This window comes from Athene cunicularia (assembly GCF_003259725.1).
Source record: "Athene cunicularia isolate RWA chromosome 4 unlocalized genomic scaffold, athCun1 chr4_part1, whole genome shotgun sequence".
Classification (NCBI taxonomy): Eukaryota; Metazoa; Chordata; class Aves; order Strigiformes; family Strigidae; genus Athene; species Athene cunicularia.
In genome coordinates, this window is record NW_020799098.1 from 12,888,884 (window position 1) to 12,909,536 (window position 20,653).

Below are 20,653 nucleotides of genomic sequence, written 5' to 3' on the forward strand. Positions count from 1 at the left end.
ATATATATATATATATATATATATATATATTCCATTACTTTCTTCCAACAATGAACAAACAGTTCTATGTAATCAAAAAAAACCTAATAATTGTCGTGCACTCATGCTTTATCTATCTGGCACTTCTCTGGTAGCAGAGGTCATAAATAGGGAATATAATGTCAGGTTTTATGTTCCGATGAAAAGAAACAGAACACCTACAATGACAGATCATGTGTATTTTAAGAAAGTTCTTTTTAGTCTGTGCAATTCTTCTATTAGACTACTTCTATTCCTCTTATTTTTCAGGAAAATAACACTCATTAAAAAAAATAATAATCATTTGCCCTGCATTTTTGTCTCCACTCACCTGTGCATGCAGTCTCACCTAACCACCAATAATTCATTATGCAAGTTCAAAAGATAAAGTCAGTTGCCAGTTACATTTTAGAAACATGGTTTGGTCAGAATCAGTAGTCAGAAGGAACATCCCTCTTTGAGAACTGGTCTGCTGGAGAAGGCTTGAAAGTCACTGGAAACTAGATAGATAACAAAATTGTGTCTTTAAAGTAAATGATGCCACTCTAGGCTCTCCTGGATATGAAACATTTGCAGAAAATGCCAGAGAGATTGCTCTGGAAGCCTACCACTCCCCATCTATTGCTTATCTTATGCTATGTAAAGCTTTTATGTGATCTGATGCTCAGCTCGTGGTAACTCCTGTTCCATGCTGATATTTGTATGAGTCGGAACAAAACCAAGTTGCCCATGATTAAATTTTCTGTAGTTCTTAATAATTCCTATTTAAATTTTTGGGGTAGGAATTCTGATTTGTAAAATCACTAATATCTTCTTAGTAACAGCCTTTTCATTTAGCCCTTAAGCTAATTGATATTAAAGCTCCTAATTAAAGCCAGATAATGCATGAAGGATTTCTAAAGTGCAGACCTTTCTTTTAAAGCCTGATTAAACCAAGAAACTCCCACCTGTTCATACAACTGTATTCTCCACAGGTCAGGCAGCTGATAGCATTGATTTAAGTCCATCTTTCTTGCAGTAGCTTTTTTGTGGGAATAAAGAGAACAGGAAGGACTGGGGCAGAAAATGGAATATTTCAGAAACCTTGGCCTATTACATTTAGCTAGGAATATTGTCTTTCCCCAGTCTGTGCTTCTTATCCTATCAGTCAGGATAATGGTGAACCACAGAATAATGTTTTCATTTACATATAAATAAGTATAAAATATTTATGTGCCTATATATGTATAATTGCATGGAGTTTGATTAAATAAGGGTAGTATAAAATAATAGGGAGAAGTCACTTTCTGCAAATCTTTTTCTCTCTTTATTTTTCTTTCTTTTTTCCTCTCTCCATTGGGATTTGCTAATAGAAGTAGGGACATGAGGTGAGACTGATTTATTATTATTATTATTATTATTATTATTATTATTATTATTATTATTATTATTATTATTTTAAAGATTGAATTTAAACCTTAAATGAAGAGGAAACTAAGACTATACAGTGGAAGTTTTGGTTGTACCTTGACTCCACTGCAGGTTAAAATCCAGGTATGTATCAATATGTCTTCCCTTTCCCAAATGCACTAGTTTCCGTGGGAAGGAAACTCCCTAGCATGCTCCACCTGTCAGCCCAAGTGCAGATAACAGTGGCACCAGGCCAATGGGGGACACTTGCCCTATAGCAGTTTAGCTCCCCATTGTCTCTTTTGCTGCTGAGAGAGAAAAAAAAAAATAGATCAGTGGTTGTAAAAAATATTTTTAGTACATTTTTGTCTTACTTTTGTATGCATAAACTGTTGAATCTTTATTGGGTAGGAGTTAGACACCACGAGGGAAAATGTCAAGCTCTCACAGTGGAAGCTGGACTCACTTGCACCCCTGCTAAATATCGCTTGAACTGTAGCCACTCTCATATTTCATGCAATATAGCCTATCTGCCTTTGGAAAGCTCAATGTAGTGTGTCAAGTTCTTGAGAGAAAAAGTTATGACTTGTGAAGTAAACAGCTCTTAAAAAAAAAAAAAAAAAAAAAAAGAGGAGGCAAAAAAAAAAAATAAAAAAACTAGAGGATCTTATTACAGATGATGGGTCAGGTACACCAGGGTGCCACAGCAGCTCAGTTTCAGTCTGGTGATCCAGAGCAGATGTAGCCTGGCTTCTGAGACACTGAAACTGTGTTGATGTTCAAGTAATTAGTAAATCAGGTCAAATATCTGCAGATGGAGAGAGACTTCTTTATTTGGTGGATTACTGGGAACATTTAGCCAACAACTACTCAGAAATTAAGACATTATCTGGTCTGCCTATTCACTGCATTTTTGGTCACGGTGCGAGAACATGGAGCCGAGTAAAGGGAAATTTCAGTAAAGGACTCCTTGAAGTTTGCTTGGGTTGGGCTTGTGCAGACAAGAGTGAGAAGCTTTGAAGTGCCATGGCCTCTCAGCATGGCTGTTTGGCAAAACTTTCTTTAAGTGGGAAGCTCCTGGAGCACATTGTCGATTTTTGTAATGTGGCTCCAAGGCTGAAAGTCATGAACATTTCTTTCTCACCCTTAGTGGAAGCCGCAGCTAGAATGGGGGGACGTGGCCGTCTCCTGTTACCCTCCCTTGCTTCCACCATCTGCTGGGTGCTACCTCCCTGCTTTCCCATCTGTGGGCTGGGGACTCTGTCTCTCAGCAGCCACATCGTTGTTTCCAGCTGGCTGCAGACAGTCCCTTCTGGTGAGTAGGCTTTAAAATCTAGGGATGAGGCTGCCTAGCTGGAGAGTGATGGCAGTTTATGACTGTGCAGGGAGCTTTGACTGAGGGCACGAGACTGTTCTGGTCTTAGAGGAGCTGATTTGTAGGAGAATATGCACTCCGTCATGTAGCTGCTTTGTGGATAGCAAGGGACTGTGCTCTGCTCATCTATGCCACCCTTACAATTGTATGCACCTTTTCTGTACTGGATATGATCACCACGATGATCTGACTTCTGAATGAACAGTTAATTAGAGACATTTGTGGATGGAGGATCTTTTGCAAATGACAGTTTATGGATGAGCAGAGAGGTTGATGTACATGAGCTGGGCAGAAATAAATAACAGATCCACTTTATATGGCTACTATAAGATCTGGATACCTCATCATTTTGCAAGGTAGAAGTATACTGTCTGTATCCTATAGCTGGTGAACAGAAGTGTAGAGAAGACAGGGTCCAAGTAAAGAGTTTTAATTAAGAGCACAGTGAGTGTTATCAACACTAAATTAAGACATGGTCTCATGGAGGACAATTCCCAAGTCTGAGCTGGGAGGTAGAGGTCTTGGTCATGTTGGGATTTTTTAGGATGGCTGCAGAGGTTTTCATTCTCTGATTTAACTCTCATAGCTCATCACGGCCCCATTGCCTCCTATCCACAAACAGAAATTGCTGTCTCCTCAAATCTGTCAGTGTGGCTGCTCAAGCAATAAATCTCTAAAATAATTTCTGTCAAAGTGAATCTGCAAAAGAGCAAATGACCACAGAGGGAGCTCTGCATGAAGTTCTGGGGAAATAGTGGTATGTGACAGGTGGTTGACCCTGAGTGTTGGAGAGGGTATCAGAGGCAATAACCTCTTAAGGTTTTTGAAACCAAAGAAATAAAGCTGCAGTTGGTGTGGACAAGTATCCCAATGTTAGGTGGTTTGAGCTGGGTTCAGAACAGAAATACATTGTGTGATGATGCTTAGGAGAGCCAGAAAAAATCACTGCTTTTTATATCTGACATCTGCATCTTTCTCAGAACATCACATTCCTGTAGTCGCCCTATTAACTGTCTCTGTGAGACTGGGATTTGCACTGATTTTTGCATGTGGACAGACAGTTGACTCAGTATTTCCTGGTTCTTCTCAGGTGACACGACATTTTTACTAGGCTACAGAATTAAACTCTTTATTGTTTACAACTCAGCCAACACTGCAGACCTTCACAGCAGTGACTGTCAGGTGTCTGTCTCCCAGGCAGGGAGTTATTTTGTGTTTAGGAACTAAGCTTAATTCATGCTCTAGGGAGTGGGATTCCTTGGAACATGTATAAGTCTGAGTGATTTTTCTGGGGTCTCTGTCAGTCATGAAGAGAAATCAGCACTTGATCTACAGGACAGGATTCATCTCATCATAACATAGGTCTAAAATAGGCAAGTTGATCTGCACTCTGTAAGCGCCTTGTCAGCTCACTGACTGTAAGGATGAGTGGAGAGGGACTGTCTCAGATGTCAAGTCTGCACTGCAGAAGAAAGGGAAGGTGATTCCCATCCAAAGTACTTTAGTAGGAAATGTGATCAGGGTCGTATGGGACTTGCTCATGGTAGTGCCTAGCAGGACAAAGACTTGCAGTTTTCCTCCTGTGTCCTAGGTGACTGCTCTGAACACTGAACTAACCTTCTCATAAGAGATAAGGGACATTAACACTTGGAAACCTCTCTTTTGTGTTGTTCTAGATCTTTTTTTGAATGTTCTTCCTGAGGGGTTTTACTTTTTACTTATGTCTTGGATTAATTACATAGTTTTGTCTTACTTTATAGTCACCAACTCTGTTGGATTCAATGTAAGAAGTTTAGGTACCAGTTTATATATATATTAAACAGGAAATAAAATGTGTATGTAGATCTGAAGCCTTGTTGACCTGACAAATTCTCCTGAGGCCCTGGGAGATCAGAAACAGCATTCATCAAATGAGACACTGAGCATATGCTGGGTCTAGGGCTAATACTCGGGAGCTTTTGCATAAAAATAAGCTGGATTCACTGTTCTTCATCTGTGAACTGTGCACTCCTCTTTAGTTGTGTGTGCTTCCCCTTGAATATGTCAAATAGGGCAATCCAGGAGAGGGCAACAACTTATAAAATAGTGTATTCAAACACATGGATTCAGCTCAAGCTGCAGAGAGTTTTCTTCAGTGGATTAGTACCTGCAGCACTGCCATTCTTCTGGGAAATCACATAAGCATATGCGTTTCCTTTAGAGGGCTTCTGACCTCTTTTGTGTTCTTTTTCTTAATTTCTGTGTCCTAACTAAGGTGATATTAAAACAAATCCTTGTTGGTACGCTTCCTTACGAGCTTTATAGTGTGTAAAAGAGGGAAGTAGTTTCTGCTGCTCCGAATTTAAAAACAATTGCTCAAATTTCTGCAAGTGTCTGGAAGACGACATGTCTGCTAAGAATGAGCGCTGCTCTTTGCACTGGCAAACTGTATGCTGGGAAGAGAGTAATATGATTGTCGAAACACATTGTTCAGTTTAATAAACTATTTTGAGAAGAAAGCTCTGCCTTAGTTTAATAGCAGTCCTTGGGAAAAAAAAAATTCTAAACTCTAGCATGAAAATAAACACTCCTTTTCTGGTTTGAGATAAACATACTTTCTTCTGCAGTACTGGAGTACATTTTAAATTAAGTCTTTTATAGACAAATGGGATATGAATAAGACAATTGCTTTAGCAGTATTATTAGGAGTAATAACATGTTGTGGATAAATCTGACCATTTCTGAATGTAAAAACATTTGTATTTTATTTCCTAGCCTAGATTTTTCCTCAGAAGAGGTTGTCTTGTCTGTAAGACTTATTTGAAATGTCATGATATATGTCCTATTATGTTTTACTGCTTTTGAGCCCTCAGTTGAACAGAGGTCATAGCAATATATTGTTTTGCACATCTCAGCCAGATACTCTGGCAGCTTAACATCGGGGGCTCCTTCCTGCTCCAGAATGATTGTTTTGGGACTAATTACCAAGTCACAGTGTTGTAAAAAAATGTCTGAATCTTGCCAATCTCCTTCTTGATTATCAGTGGAAAGAATTACATTTCCATCTGTGTGTTTTACATTGGACCTCTTTGCATAGGGGTCTCCCCTCCCTTCTGTCCCTTGGCAGGGACTTTATACTGCTCCCACAGTCAGTGCACCCAGAGTGTTTTCCTTTGGCAGCCAAGTCATTGCATCCCCAGCTACTGCAAAGCTGATACCAATCCATCGACACTCAAGAGAATAAAACATCAGTTACATGTACTTCAGGCCCTGGGAGCTGCATGGCTGCCTCCTGCATGTGAAGCTGTGGGATTCTTGGTATTTTTGGATTGCTGCAGCTGAACTCAGAGTTATCTGTTAATGACCACACCATTAAAAAATCAACTTCTAATTTATTGCCTAATTTATAGGCTCACCTCATAGACCTATGACACAAGCTGAACTCATGTTCAATGATTAATGTGAAATAAAAGGTAGTGTTACATGACCCGGTTAAATTAGATGCTCTTGATCTAATCCTGTCATTCAGCCACAGCTGTTAACAGTTTTATGCCCTCATAAAAGACTTGTATCTGTGCTGCTGAAGATTTTTAGGCTAAAAAAACCCATTAAAAAACATATAGCCAGAGCTTATATAACTCAATAGGATAAGAAAGAAACATCCATAAACATAATCAGGAAGATAGGCTTTAACAAATATGGTTTTTACCACATAAAATGTTACGGAGATTTTTCAAAGTTGTAAGAAGGCATTAGGTATCCAGATTTCATTGTCTTTCCATTTTAGTCAATGACTAACTCCTCTTATGTCTTTGAAAATGTCCCCTAAATTATTTAATTTGACTATACACACCATATATAATCATATAAGGCCAAAGATGAGGATTCTCTGTGATTTTTAAAGTTTATTTTTATTCAATGAAAATTTCCAGCTGAAATATTTACCAATGGGAGAGTATAAGTAAAAGTAGCTGAAGAACCTCAAGGTGGTTTCAAGGGACATGGTAGCATTCACCTTTGTAAAGCCTGTCAAGTGACAGGACTGTTGAGACGGCTTTTTGTCGCCCTGAGCATCAGGAACTGGCTGCAGAGTTGACTGCTCTGCTACAAGGACAGTGTAATCTTCAGTCACATCTTGGACTTAATGGGAATTAACAGAATCCAGAGATCTTAAATGAATGTTCCCATTAGGAAGAACACTTTTCTTCTCCCCTATTTTGTGTGACAAGATCAATATCTCATCAGGGAAACCTTCGATACAGAATATTTTAAATGAGCATACAATAAATAATATTCTCTTGACTGCACTTGGGCTATAGGAAGAAGAGTTTTCCTCATATAATGAGTGATAAGTAGAACAAAGATCATTTGGGAATAAGATGTAGCTGTTTGATCCATTTGATAATTTCCATCTGGATGGCATTTGCTTCCCTGAGTAAAGGGAACAGGAGATGCCTATTTCTAGGCAATCTGTTCAGTTTCTTTCATGGGAAAGTACAGTTTAGCTATTCCTTCCATATGGACATACATTATTACATCTAACAAACATGTTGTTCATCTTTCATTTTATTCAGACCCTCTAAGCAGTCTTAATTCCTGGGTTGGTTGGAATGGAGATTGAATGTCCTCTTTTTTTTTTTTTTTTCTTCCTTCTCTCCAGAAATCAATGAGGGAGGGGAAAGATCCCCATTATTCTGTATAGACAGGTGCCAGTTAATTTACTGAAACAAAAGAAACTTTGCTTGAGGGAGCAAAAAGTAAGAGAGCAGTACGAATACCTGAATAATCATTGTTCCTCTGGCCCTGATGATGCTGGAGGCATACAGGTCTGCAAGTGTGACTCCCTACTATCATGGGATCTGAGTCATGGAATCTCTGTCATAAATTAAGCAAGTTCTGTCTCAGGATTACCCCTCTAGAACAGTAAAGTATTCTAAATGTTAAAAGAATCACTATAATTGTAATGTCATCTTGGCTAACCAAAGAGAAACTCTTCTTGGTATAATGAGGTGACACTGGTTGATGCTGCATTTTTGCCCCTTCCTGGGACTACTGGATTTTGTGCATTTCTAGCTCTTTTTTCCTATTTGTGTTCTTTTTGTGTGGGCCCTTTGATTAGCTTTCAAGAAGACTTGTATATCAGAGGTGATACATCAGAGCTACTCCAGTCTGGGTTGGCAGCAAGGTCTGCATCCTACTCCCCTCGTTGAGCACAGTCATTCCAGCATGAATTCCTGTCACCCAAAATGTCATGAAGTACCCAAGTGCAATAAGCATGTAGGCACTGGTGCTTTGTCCTTGGAATACTTTTATTTGAAAAGTGATTCTTTCCTCTGCATCATGATTTTTTTTTAAGTTCTAGTGTATAAAACCTTTGAAAAAGTAATGAAATCTCTGTGCATATGCATAAAAGCAGGAAGGAACAGTAGGAATTGCTGCTTTGCTGAGTTTAAGAGGACAGCCCCATTTTCTTTATGAAAGACAAGCTTGGATTTTTTTTCCCTTAGCAAACCCATGTGATGTAGTCCTGCAGTAACGGAGTATTGTGTGACTGCATGGAGTCAAGGAAAAAGACAAAAAATGAAGAAAAAGGCATGACTTAGAGCCTGATTTTTTTCTTAGGGCCACATCTCCTTCATCCTCTTCTTACTAGTAGTCCCTAGGTACTGCTTATTCTGTCTTCCTTGGTTTGGTGTGACTTGCTGGGGTCTCTGCAGTGAATTTGAGTTTTGCTTGATCATGCCCAGCACCCCCAGTGGATGCTGCTGTTGTAGATGTGAAAACTACTGGAAATTAATCCACAGAATGGTTCAGAGTTAAAACAGCCTTTTGTTGCTGCCGGTGATACTCATTTGCTCTACCAGTGAATGTTGCCACTCATACATCAGATTTATGAGAGCATGAATAGCTTCCAAATGTGCTTAATCAGCACCAGAGCTGTAATTTCAGCAGCAATTGCTCCTTAGCATTTTTCACCTGTAATTGTTACTAATTTTCATATTTATCAAACAGCTGTAAATTGAGATCTCTAGCTTGCAAATACTTGTGTGATCTAAAGAAGTCTGTGAAGGATGATTACGCTCCAATGTCAGTGGAGGCTTAGACTGATTCAGTTAAAGTTCAGTTAGGTCCTGATGCTGAGGATTTCAGTGCCTTGGCAATCACATATTTTGTCAGAGAGTTCTGAATTTTGGATTTCAGTGCTTAATTTTTTTCCACTGTCCTTGCTGCTTGTTAATGTTCAGACTGGACAGAAGTAACCTAAGAGAGTAAGCTCTCACTGCTTGCTTACATGGTGGGTTTCTTCAAACTCTCTTTAGAGTCCAGGGCATAACGCTTGTGTTTGGGTGGTGCAATCCAAAAGACAAGCACAATTCCTAAGTTCCAGAAAATATTTTTTTTATTGTTCTGACCTTTAACAGTCTGCACTGGTGAACAGCATCATGTCACAGGCAGCTGATAGGAAGGCGCTCAGGTCTTTTGCAGCCTGCATCTGTTATGCTTCCTGTATGGGAAGGGGAATCCCACCACATCTTGCCTACCAGCTCCCCAGACACAAGGTTTTCCCAGTACAGTGAAACCAGATCTTTCTGCTGAGAAGTTTTGAGATTTTTTTTGTGGCTAGAAATAAGGGATTTAGCCTTAATTCCAGGCCATCTTGGCTGTCCATTTTCTTCAGGAGTGCTTGTAAACTCTCATGGTGACAGGAGGTGATGAAAAAGAGAGTTGGTCAGGTCTCTGGTGACATGGGGTCTCATTATTCATTAAGTCCACAAGCCACAGTGAAATTACTAAGGATTTAAGCCTGGCAGGCTGCGTTGACTAAAGGTGTTTCTTTCATACGCACTTTAAAGGAGGTGAGGAGGGAGAGGTAAAAGATGTAAGGGAAGAGATGTTAGAAACAAGAATTCATCCAGGAGCAGAAACAGAAGTTGGTGGAAAAAGAGATGAGGTTCTGTTGAGGGGGAAGGACCAGAAGGAAAACAGACAAATGTGTGTCAAGCAGAGAAAAGATTTGAAGGTGAATCCCCATTTCTCAATTCTGATTATTATGTTTTAAGAATCTGCTTATATTCTTAATTCTTTAGCACATATTTAATTCTTCAGTAAAGTATAGTTAAATCCAGAAATATTATGATTTGTAGAAAGGATACAAACAACTTCCTCCAGTGATGGAGGGCTTTTTATGCTGTTAAATGACCCATATAATGTACATAACTGTAATTGTTTGTCTTTTGTCAAATTGGTGTTTCCTTGGAGCATTTTCAGTTTCTTGAAGGAGGAAAACACCAGAAATATTCTAGATTGTTTTACATGTATGTTGTTCATGTAGTGATTATAAAGAGGAAAAAAAATATTTTTATTAGATTTCTTATGAGTGCATTTTAAGAAGCAAATGTCATATGAAGCATTAGGGTATTCTTTAAAAAGGGAAAAAAAGGAGGATGTGTCCTTCTGTTCCCCAGAGTTCCAAGAACTCATGACTGAGCCAGTTAATGCCCAGATTTTTCATGTGAAATTAAGTCTTGCCATGCTGGAGGCCTTTGTCCCTCCACAAGCACACAGCCAGGATTAGAAGTCTTCAGGTGGGCTGACTCAGATGGGGAAGTACATGTGCCCAGCTGCGTGCAGCCCAGGTGCTGAGCGGAGGTGAGAAGGAATGGGTCAAAATGAAGAAACAGATGTTGTCTAGGCAGGAATTCCCATGCGTTTTGTTTACTCACCTAGCTGTTGAGGAAACCCGGAGATGACATATGTTTTCAGTTGACAGCCTTTTTGTAAATTAGCTGTGACAAATACAATACCTTGTTTCGCATGGAGAGAGATGATGTTTGTTACTGCTGTGTCACTTCTTATGTGGTTGTGGATTTTCTTTTTCTCCTCCTCCAAAAGTAGCTTTAAATGAGACAGAATTAATATCTGGTTAGCTAACACATCTTAAACAGCCAGCTGAGATTTCCTTCATTTACCAGAGTCCTTAGAGCTCTCTTTGTGCCCTTTAAGATTTTATCCAGATTGTTCATGGCTTTTTCAATCTTGGTGGTGTGTGACAGTTGGATCTAGCTAATATCTATGCCCTTAATAAGTTATTAAAGTGGGAAGCATCATTAAGAATTTATTTAATGCCTTGAAGTCTTTTTTGGACCCTTTTGTTGTGAGACAATAGCGACTACTGCTGGCAAAAGGTGTGGACATCCTTTGAGCAACTAAGTTACAGCATTCAAGTTATTGATGTAGTTATGTTAAACATAATTTTGCTTTATTCTTACTTGCAAGTTTACATCCTCATGTATTCTGCAGGCATACACTAGAACACAACTAGTGAGGGCAAATAACCAAATTGTTATGTTGCTTCTTATGCTTAGAGAATGGAAACTTGCTTGTGGGTAGAAGGATAGAAATATGTCTGTGAACAGAAAAGGAAGATCCATTAAAAAAAGAGCTAGCATCTGAAAGCAGATACCTTGAGGAAGAGAAGGGGGCAGACATGCTCTCCAGGGCTTTCATAATTTGCTGTTCAAGGATTTCCAGAAGCTGAGCTGGTTTCTATTCATTCAGGGAACCTTGATGGATTTTTGTTCTATTAGGCTGTCAAGTCTCTCTCAAACCCTCATAAACTTTTTGCATTTGCAGTATACCATGGAAAGGAGGACCATCACTTAATTACATGTTAAGAACCACCTTGTTATGAACCTGTTATCAATTAGTGCATGCTGGCTCTTGCAATTCCTTGTTTCCCTCTCCCCTTAGATGTACTTCTACCCAAGAATCAGTCTTCACTGTACAGTGTAAGGTTTGCACCAGAACCTATCTAGCAAACAGCAGCTTTGTTTACTGTTAGCTTTTGGACTCAAGTTTCCAAAGCTATTTCAGGTCAAACACAGAGTAAACATTTTTGAAAAGTCCTAAAGCCTTTCTTCTCTAAAATTAGAGGTTTTAGTGTAAATGGATACTTTTATTTTTATTTTTTTTTTAAGTAAGAGAAAGTACTCACTGGGTCAATTCCAGCACACAGACAAAACTTTTGGAAGTATGACTAATACAGCAAGCTGTGTTCCTTATCAGAGCTTTTAAGACAAATCAGGCAATGATAGGTAGTGGGAAGGTGGACTAAGTTAGGAAATAAATACCATTTCTTTTCTATTCCAGAAAAGTGCTTCCATTTGATATATTTGACATTTATCGTGTTCTGTCTCCTCTACAACTCCAAAGTACTTTGCACTCCAGAAATCCTCAACTTCACAAATTATTATCTCAAGTCACTACAGACCAAGGCAAAGTAAACAGGAAAACCAGAATGAGAGTCCCTTCTTGTCAGCTCTTTAAAGCTGTGTATGCACAATTAACATCTTCATGCTTCCTCTTCCTTTTTCAGTTGCTACCCATTCTGAAAGAACCTTCAGAGTCTTTATGTCTTTAAGACACATTTGTACACCAAAATGCCCAGAGTCTCATTCTGCTGTTGAATATTAAAAAAACCCCAGTCACTGTTTTCTGGTTGAGTGTGGTTTTTCTCAGATTCCTGCCTTGAGAATTTAGCAGTTATTTTTTCAGATAATGTCTTTTTTTTCCATACTATACTATTACACCTGCTTCTTTTCGTTCACTGTTTTGTGTGTTAAATAGAAGTTTTCTTTCACTGAAGTAATTTTACTACCACATATGATCCAATATTTTAATGAAAATTTTATTAGTCTGCCTAGCTAATGCAGAAGATAGTGACTGAGATGAGTAACTGTTAATGTTTTGCTAATCTCCAAAATATAGAATTAATAGGGAAATTCACAGTATTGATAAGGAAGAGTTGATATTAGAAAGCTCTGTCCCTGTTAAACCAAAGCAATGAAAGCATGTGCTGATTGCATTGTAACTTGAATGCTATATTGACCAGGGTTTTAACAATTGACTTACTATTAAGAACTCAGATGAAATGTTGTGCTGAACTGGGGACACTGTTAAATTGACTTTCCTCACTAAAAAAAATATAAAAGCTCCAGTGTGTGCACTTACAGTATGTCAGTGTCTTGGAAAGCTAATAAAAATAGTATTTTTGCTGTATGTTTTTTTGTTTTCTCTCCAGGGATGAGTTTGCCAGTTGGTTTGGTCTACGTTATTAAACAGTGGGAAGAGACAGCCTGATGGTTGGTTCAGAGAGGTGATGATGAATCAGAACATTGCAATATGACTTTAACTGCAGAATACCGGGTAGGTTCAACACAACTGAACATTTAGTGGCTTATCTCAAATGACATCAAATAAGTTTTATTTCATTTTTATCCTTTTTTTTTTATAGTTTCATTAGAGAAAATCCTGTATGCTAACTTTTAGGAGTGTTAATTTTCAGCTACAGCACATCGATCTTGAAACACTCAATAAAATCAGTATAACCATTTCTAATGACAAATGCAGAGCTGACACTTTTTGCACAATGGTCACTGACATATAATCTATTCTGCTGCCTTACAAAAACCACCCCCAAAATAAGCCAGCAAACTAAATAGAAATATATGTCCTCAGGATAGTTTAAAAATCAACTATTTAAAATTTGCCTTAATATAATTATTATATTTTTAACTGAAACACCAAGTTTAATTATGTTTCTTATTCACTCTAGAAGGCTAGATTTCTTGCTCCTTATTGGTTCTGGTCCATCACTTGGATTTAGATAGGACTTGGGTTGTACACTGTTGCTGAGTCATACAATTTGTATCAACTATTTGTTGATGAACTATGTAATTCTTGCTTTGATCACATTCAATATTCCCCACACTCTTAAACTTAGTTCCCCTTTCACTATGCCTTTAAGATACAGGAGCTTTATCTTTTATTGAGGTACAGAGAGGTTAAATCCAAGGTCATGCATAGTCTGTAGCAAACCAGGGTATCAAAGTCTGTTCTAAACCCAAGGGCAGTGCACTAAGAACTGGATCTTCTCACGTCAGGAAGAGAGTTGATAAATTAAGTTTTACTGAATACAAGTAAATGTATTCAAAGTCGACATGTAATTTTAATGGAAAATGTATTTATTTGTAGTAAATAGCCTGGAGAAATGGAGGCTGGGGGAGCACCTTATTGCTCTCTGCAACTACTTGAAAAGAGGTTGTAATGAGATGGGTGTCTGTCACTTCTCCCAAATAACAAGTTATAGAGCAAAAAGAAATGGCCTCAAGTTGTACCAGGGAAGGTTTAGATTGGATATCAGGAAAAATTTTCAGGAAAAATTTCTTCACCAAAAGGGTTGTCAAGCACTGGGACAGGCTGCCCAGGGAAGTAGTTGAGTCGCCATCCCTGGAGGTATTTAAAAGACATGTAGACGTGGCTCTTAGGGACATGGTTTAGTGGTGGACTTGGCAACGCTAGGTTGACAGTTGGACTTGATGATCTAAAAGGTCTTTTCCAGCCTAAATACTTCTATGATTTTATGATTCTAAATGGATTTAATGCTTGTGAAAGGTGCCAGACTGATTACCCAAGAGATGCAGGAATCCTATATTCATCGATAGATACAATAACTTACATTGATACAGCTATTGAAAACTTGCATAGGCTTGAAGGAGATACTTTTCTACAAAAATGAGAGTTCATAGTCCATATTTTGACCCTTTGGTTGTCTGAACACTTGCATTACTATTAATGGAGGACACATGCTACTGGATTCATTATGAGAGTCCGAGTACTTCTTTCCTACCTGCTGCTCCATCTTCCCCTATCACAAATGAGTTTCCTGAACTTTCACAGTAAGTTCAACATTTGCTCTGTCTGCTCCATTATGGCCCTTCCCCGTTTCACTCCCTTCAGAGACCCTACAGTACTGTTAACCGTTTCTCATAGCTCCTGACGACTGCCTGGGCAGGAGGCAGTACTTGCTGCTGCTCACCTGGGTCTAGATATGTGCTCATTTTAACCAACACGTGTGCTGACTGATTCGGGACCATTTGCTGCTTTTTTCCTTGTGAAAAGTGAAATTCCTTTCCAATAACTATTGAAAATGCATTCTATTATCAATATATAAATCCAGTACACTCTCTTCTTTATACTACTTTGGTATAGATGCAATATTAAGAGTACACAGGATATTCTGCCACTATTATCTGTAGTTTGAAATTATGTAGTCTTTGCAATTCTTCCACATCTTCCTATGCATAATTAATTTTAAATATATGTCTTTCTTGCCCTTTCCAGTTCTCCAAACGTAATCCAAATGAGTGTAATGTCTGTCAGTAGTGACTCCTAGTCATTCTGTCATTTGGATTTGTGCATATTTTGTCTAAAATGACTCCAGAACTCTCAAAGGAATGTTGTTTTTATCTTAAGAAGGGCTTGATCCTGCCTTATTAAAGGCAATGGTAGTCCCATTTTCTTTATTAAGAACAATTTCCATAATACTATAATTTCTGTAACTTTGGTTTAAGAAGGATCTCTGTACATACACACACACACAGAGGAACAGCTCTTTAGGCTGTTCAAATTGGTTGTGTTTCATCATACTAAGACAGTGGTTGAAGAATTATTATTGCTTATAGTTGTTGTAGGTTTGTGTCTGGTTTGTTTGATCAGCATTTATACTGTGGTACTCATGAGGGTTTTTTTTCAAGCAGAAATTGTAGTTTCATGGCTGAAGCCCTTGCTCAGCATTATACTAAGAGCTGATTCTTTGAGCAGTCCTCTCGGAATCCATTGCTTCCGGGATTAAGTTGCACCTTGCTATGCAAAACTGAAATTGAATCCAAATGGCACAAACTGAACTGAACGGACTGAATAGGTAGACACTGACTTAAAAGAGGCTTTGGTTATATCTACAGAGCCCCAAGCAGAGAGAAGCTGGCAGGAACATGTGCCACTTTATTTATGCAAGAAACACTGAGTCAAGTAGGAGTTATTCCTATGTCTTTCTGTAACACAGGCACAGGCAGACTGAGCTGGTAGCTTCCTATGAAAGCCTGGAAATTTACCTTTTGCTTGAAAATAACATAGGATTTACCTGAATGCTAAAGACACTTAATTATTTAAAGATGCTTAAGCAAGTCGGTTACCTAAATATGCATGTGGGAAGGAGGGGAAGAAGACTAATGACTATAGGATTTAGCTTAATACAGTTAGCCTGCACTTTAAATTTTTACATATATATTGCTGTCTCTGGTTGCCTTTCTGCAGTCATTGGTGGGTGTGAATCTGCAGACGGGCTTGGAATCAGATATTAGAAATCTTTAATAAGACAATTTCTAGTAAGCCTTGTGAATAGCACAGCTGTGCTGGGGTCACAGAGGAATTTATGTTGCTTGTCTCCAAGTCTGACAAAGCATCTACTTCCCATCTGAGTCCATCTAATGAAGTCATGATCAAGTAGATGCTATGAAACATAGATCACCCTTTAATGTCCACCTCAGACTTCATGATCACCAAAGGCAAATATCTATCCTATATTAAAACATTTGAACATGTTTTTCAAATCAACTTTTTACCTGTTTTTGTTTTCTGCTACAATTATACCCAGATGAGGAACTGCATAAGTCTGCCATGAGTTCAGAAAAGTACCAAAGTAACTCAAGTCTTTGTTGAAAGGCATTATTTATTCTATCAATATTTAATGTGGAGCAACCACTGAACTGCATAATTTGATAGAGATGGGTGTGCTGATCTCTGAATACCTCTAATGCTCTCATACTTTCTTCACTTTTTAGAAGCAATGTAAGAGAATAAACACCAAATGCTGTGTTCTGTAAAAAAGCATGAAACAAGCTTTTTGTATTATATACAAATACTTGGTATTGCACATCTATTTTTCTGGAAGTTTTTCCGAAACTCTCTTAGGGGCTTAGCAGTGTTTCCTAGCCAGTTGGTTGCTCAGTGGCTTTACTGGCACACCAAGGTTTGTTTCCAGTACACAGTATGTGATGTACTTTCTCAGACACACATTAGCTTCTCCTGGGATTTGTAGTTCCCCTGGGGAGCCCCTAGAAGACATCAAGTTAGTTGTTGTAAGCAGTGGGGTGAGACTAGGTCAGTTTGCTCTTGGTAGCGTTACTCCTGTTTAGCCTTCTCCATGCTCATTGTTGCCTCTGAATGCTGAGGGAGCTTCTGAGACTGTTATGGAGTTCTTTAACAGTATCATTTGCAGTTATCATTGTAAGTACACTGAGATTATTTTTATTTCTCTGAGCTACTGAGAGTTCATATTGAATATTATTCAAAACAAATTCTGTGGAACCATCATCCATGCAGCTTTGCCTATATGTCCTTTTTCCCAGATGTCTTAATCATCTGCCATTATTTGATTCATTCTGTGATCTACAAATGCTCATCTGACCCTTTGCTTCTCATGTAAATTCCCTGCATCTGTCCTTAGAAATTCATTAGCATACCTTCCCCCACTGCAGATACCAGTTCATTTATCTGTCTTCCTACCTATGCATCAACTGTATGTGCAGGTGATAGGACCATGATAAAGAATATGGAAATGCCATAAACCATATGGCCATATGACAAATTATTTTATCTCATCCCTTTGGCCCCTTCCACCTGATCTCTGCTCTAGGGGGCTGTTCCAGCACTCCACACTACTGAGCTAGATGCTGCCATTAAAAAATACAACAGGCAAGATATTTTTTTTCTATGTCTTGTGAAATTGTCACAGATGCAAATTGCTCTTTTACAGGAAGGAGTGAAGGGAGTAAGATTCTCTCAAGAACTGTTAAATACAAACATTTTTATGACAAGGGTAATTGTTAAAGTCCATGATATTATTGTTTCTCTCTCACAGGAAAGTGAAAAGTTTTCTTCAGTGTGATTTAACACTTTCAGTTCCCTAAAAGATTGAGATCATAGGCTTGAAGCCATCATTTTTAGCATGAAAGAGCTGATTTAATTTATGAACAATTTCATGCTCTTTAGTGAAACCTTTACAGCAGGAGTCCAGATGCCAAAATCTAGAGTAGTGAAGCCATGAAGTACTTTGCCAAAAATATAAAATTTCGAAATAATTACAAGTAGAGAATAAAGACTTTAAGACGACCTGCATTACTCACAAATGGTCTGACACTCCTGTGTAACTTAAGTGTTCTAGAATAAAATAAAACTTGATGGTATTTCTCCTCTGTATCTCATTTTATGTACCCCATATTACATATAATATTACACGGTACACAAGGTACTGCAATCTCTGCTGCTGCAGTCAGCTAAAACTCCTTTCAAGTCAAAGGATTAGTATTCATTTACTAGCTTGGTCTAGTATTCTATCAGAAAACATCACCTAGTCAGCAGTATTGCTAAAAAGGCTGTAAGAAACTTATTTTACAATTAATATTTCTTCTCTTTCCAGACTGGTTTAGAAAACTCATACTCTCTGTGTACATTTCAAATCAGTGTTCAAACTGTTGGTGTTTCTGGCTTGGTTCCTGAGAAGACAAGCGTCCAGTGCAGTTGTAGGAGAGAAGTCCCATGATTTGAAGCTCAGTCTTGCTCGGAAAAGCAGAAGCCTGTTGCCAGCTCTTGTAAGGTAGCAATTATACTCTTGTGAAAGTTAAAGCTGATGTTTATTCTTAGAACATCTCTGTGAATCCGTGCTCTTGTCTTTGTTACAGAAGCAGCTTTAATTTAAATATAGGCGTGTTCTAATAAGGAGACACTTTTATGCCAGCTAACCTGTAAAGGGTCAGTAATACGTTAAGGTAATTCTGCACAAAGAGGTTTAATGTTTTTTTTTTTTTTTTTTTTTTTAACTGAAACATCTGTTTGTCATTCCTGACTAGGTATCATGTAGCTGGGTGAACAGAGTTTCAGTGCCTCGTTAAAGGCAAGTTCCAAGTGATGGCAGATGGAGTTGGAGCTAGGATTAGCTGTAAGGAAAGTGAGAGCTGAGGGTGGGTTTTTTTCAGTTTTAAGAATCAAACCTCCCGCCCCTGTTAACTCTGAGATATTTGGATTTGATACAGACGGATAAGAAGACTACCAGAGTGGGGAGATAAAGAGCAACCTCAGATCACCTGATTAGGAACTAGTTTTATTCACTGTAACATGGAAAAACTGTTAGTAAAGTCACAATAAAGGAGTACTCAGATATGGCAAAGTTTATTTGAAAATGTAAGAAAATTAATATGAAAAGACTTGTGGGTTAGAAATACAGGGAGTTCAAAGTTTGGAGAATCTTCTGAAGCTTGTTTAAGAAAGTTACGATGTCTCTCTGATGAAGGTAAGAGGCAGACTTGTCTTGGTGAAGAGTGGAGAAAAATACCAGCTAGACAGAGAGTGTCTCTGGTAAAGAGATTTTGGTCAGGTCCTTCCATGGTAATCTAAATGTCTTTAAAAGTCAGGTTCCTGCAGTGCATGAAAGAAAAGAGTGAGAAGATCAGATTTCCTCACAAAAAAATGCCTGGTCAGTAAGATGTGACATCTGGGTTTGACTTTGGGTTTGGCTGGGAAAACATTAAACAGCACTGGCTAGCCAGAGATTTCCCCCTGACATGAGCAATTCTGCATTATCACAGAATCATCTTGGTTGGAAAAGACCTTGAAGATCATCCAGTCCAACCACTGACCTAACACTGACAGTTCCCAACTACACCAGATCCCTCAGCAATAAGTCAACCCCAGACACATCCTAGACTGCAAATGGAAATAATAAATACCTGCAGTTATATACCCCTGCATTCACAGGCTGATATGAGTAAGTAATGATAACTGTTTAAATGTTTCTATTGGTTCAAGTTTTGAAATGCTTTGTAGTGCTTTTGAAAAGACACCAAGCCAGCCCTTCAGCAAGGAGCTGTGGCAGGTCCCTTTATCTTGGAAGAATATATATGATATTGTAACTTTTATGTATGAACAAGTATTTAGGTCGAAAGTTCATTTTTTTACCCAGATCAGAGTGACTAATGTTTAGGCATGAACATGCTTTCTTGCTGTTGTTCTGTCTCCAGAGAGGAGATCCTCTCATTTAAGTATTCCTGGACATGCCTCTCACATTAAGTGCATAGTATCTGTGCAGGGGAGGGTACAGGCTGCCACAGGTTGCCACAAAAATAACATCAGACAGCTTGTTGGATTACAGACACAACACAAATTTACTCATTTGAAACAGAATCTTGTTTGCTTTTTCGATTTTTTATTTTTTGTTTTTACGTTTGAAATCAAAATGGGAAAGCTGTTAATTTCACACAATTGCAGGCAGTATTCATCTTGGTGACAACTCTGAAAAAATAAAAGGAGATAAATCTTGATCTAGACAAGACAAGGATGTCTTCCTTGTTTATGCTAGTCAAGGCAATATAATTTTATCCATCTAAATAATTACTTGATTCATGAACTTAAAATGCATTCTTATATAGTTTAAAATATTTTTAATATTACCATAGAGATGAAAAAACTGTGTACACTGTAGTGCCATATCAGCAAAACTGCCTAAGTGTATCTTTAAGCATGTAATGAAATTTCATGAACTTCAATAACAAAAGACATTTAACCAAGGTATAGATAGACTGAGGGGTTAAGCAGGTGTTTAAACATTGGAGTAGTTCTTGCTTTTGCAAGGAGATAATTAAGACACAGAGAGGCCAAGTACTTCCCCAATATTTCCCAAGAAGTCTGGGGAGAAGAAACAAGCTGAACCCAGTTTTCTTGTGCTTTAGATACTACATTAGACTCAAGAGTGACTTACAAAGTCACCCTTAAAATGCAGATGGTGTCAGCATTGCTAGTTGTCGATGGACAAAAACCCAGTCTCTGCACCACTAGAGGCTTTTACTAGACATGTTTTTAGACAGATATTTTAGATAAGATATTTTAGGCTAGTTTTATCAACAAAAGTAAGTGAAAATCTAACACAAAAATAATTTTAAAAGTTTTAGGCAACACTATGATACATCTGTGGATATTTTTCCTTGTCTTTGCATTGTT

General features: G+C 38.2%; 1 protein-coding gene across 6 annotated transcripts in view; it reads left to right on the top strand.

Annotated features, from left to right (window-relative positions):
- The window catches only part of C4H4orf50 (chromosome 4 C4orf50 homolog), a 79,579-nt gene that overhangs the window by 38,960 nt on the left and 19,966 nt on the right, over positions 1 to 20,653 (top strand). For 3 of the 6 annotated variants that reach the window (XR_003398195.1, XR_003398190.1, XR_003398194.1), the window contains 2 exons: positions 12,843 to 12,967; positions 18,081 to 18,257. The gene's annotated coding sequence lies outside the window, so the exon portion shown is untranslated. Of the gene's footprint in view, positions 1 to 1,373; positions 1,386 to 12,842; positions 12,968 to 18,080; positions 18,258 to 20,653 lie in introns of all 6 variants that reach the window. The other 3 variants (XR_003398191.1, XR_003398192.1, XR_003398193.1) reach the window with 2 other exon arrangements.